General features: G+C 34.6%; 1 protein-coding gene across 1 annotated transcript in view; it reads right to left on the bottom strand.

The window, feature by feature from the left end:
* gjb8 (gap junction protein beta 8) overlaps positions 1-1,389 on the bottom strand; it is a 3,132-nt gene extending 1,743 nt beyond the window's left edge. Inside the window, exon 1 of the mRNA XM_014018983.1 lies at positions 886-1,389. The gene's annotated coding sequence lies outside the window, so the exon portion shown is untranslated. The remainder of the gene's footprint in view (positions 1-885) is intronic.
* Positions 1,390-2,061: the final 672 nt, after the last annotated feature.

Raw genomic sequence — 2,061 nt, 5'->3', positions numbered from 1 at the left:
GCAACTTAAATAATTATATTTAACTTAAATATTTAGCTAGCTACCTAAATAATTAGGTTGCAACTTAAATAATTATATTTAACTTAAATATTTAGCTAGCTACCTAAATAATTAGGTTGCAACTTAAATAATTATGTTGCAACTTAAATATTTAGCTAGCAACCTAAATAATTAGGTTGCAACTTAAATATTTAGGTTGCATCTTAAATAATTAGGTTGCAACTTAAATATTTAGCTAGTAAGTTAAATATTTAGGTAGTTAGCTAAATGTTTATGTTACAGCCTAAATATTTAGGTGGCTAGCAAAATATTTAACTTTGCTAGCTAAATATTTATGTTGCAAGCTAAATATTTAGGTAGCTAGCTAAATATTTAAGTTTCAAGCTAAATATTTAGCTCAAAAGTAAATATTTAAGTCACAAGTTAAATACTTAGCTTGTTAACTAAATAATTTGTATGTTAAATATTTTGTTTATAAACTATGACATAATAATGTACGGTAAAAAACTGACTGAAAAATAAATTATTTTTTCTTATAAAAGGCTAAATAAAACAAAAATATTGGTGATAATTTTTGACTGTGTAACTTTTCAAACGGCACCCCATACAGCTACATTCATTTTGAGTTTACTCCGAGTATTGAGTGAAGTGTCCCTGCTGGTCCACTAAACAGAGATTTTGAACTGCTTTAAAATACTGTATAATAAATAAATAGAATTCTAAAGTTAGAATTTTTAATTAGAAAATATTTTAAATGATTAAAACATCTCTATTATATGCTACAGCAATAAAGATAAATTTAAATGAATTTAAATGGTTAAATTGTGGCTGAACAACAGTCCTGATTTTAGGAGGTAAAACCATGATTAATGCACAAAAACTCACCTTTTCCCTGCAGAGAGTCTCCTTGAATTAAAGCTCAGGTGTTCCCATGAAGAAGGATGAACTGTTTTGTTTTCTGCGAGTCGCAGCAGAATCAGAGTCTGGATGTTTGAGGATGAGCTGCGTCTCGTCTGTCTGCAGCCGTGTGACGTGCACCTGAGTGTCTGCAGGTTTTCCATCAGCCCTCCTGGGAGGGGACAGGATCAGGGTGGACCCAGGCTCAAGGAGGGGCCAGGATCGGGAAGGGCCCAAGATCAGGGAGGAACCAGGAACAGGGAGGGGCCAGGACTTGGAAATCAGGACAACTGCACTGACAGAAGCCCGGACTAGATAAAGTTTCAGAGTTCAGCAGTGCAACGCTCCACAGTAAGCTACAGCAACAACAACCACCTCAGTTTGTTGTTAGTTCACAGGATGGACACCATAAATACCAAACAGGAGATTAATTGATTGTTTTACCCAGCAGCTGCAGTGATTTTCTAACATCTACTTGTCTTTTTGTTTAATATATTATTCCAGGGTGGGTTTTTCTTTCAGTTATCATTTGATGACAGTCAGGTGTATCAGGGTATCATCTGCATACATGTGATACAGGAGCCCCGTTTCAGAAAGCAGGATAAGTGGAAATCCTGTAAGTTCTGGGGAAACTATGTGCATATCCTGGGTTTTATGGTTTCAGAAARTCATACAGCAGTTATCCTGAGTTAACGTACCCCCACAACCAACACTGCTCTGTWGCAGGATTACTGGAACATATCCTGAGCTAGTCTGACCTTTTAGCTGAGGTCCGGCATGAGGAAAGTGTCAGACACGGTGTGTCCTTWAAGGAGCCTGTAGATGTTGCAGCGTAATAATCCACAGAGATTCATGTAGAGAGAGTGATAAGACTAAAATTAGACGTCAGGTCATTTCTGGATGAAAATCTGAGAATTTGATGTGAATGTTTTTATTTACTCAGGTTTCAATCTTTTCCTTCAAGTACAGCTTGTAGCTGTTTCACAGGAAGATTTAGGGATAGAAAGATGTTAATATTTAAGTTACATTTCCCTCTTATGACGTTATGATCAAAGGTTTAAATTGTTACAGAAGTATTTATTCTTCTTTTTTGTATTGTGTGTATTTATATAATTTATTTTGTTTGTTAAAACAAATAAACTTATATATATACAGTATATATAC

This window comes from Austrofundulus limnaeus, unplaced genomic scaffold (assembly GCF_001266775.1).
Source record: "Austrofundulus limnaeus strain Quisiro unplaced genomic scaffold, Austrofundulus_limnaeus-1.0 Scaffold206, whole genome shotgun sequence".
Taxonomy (NCBI): Eukaryota; Metazoa; Chordata; class Actinopteri; order Cyprinodontiformes; family Rivulidae; genus Austrofundulus; species Austrofundulus limnaeus.
This window is presented reverse-complemented; position numbering and strand designations above follow the sequence as displayed.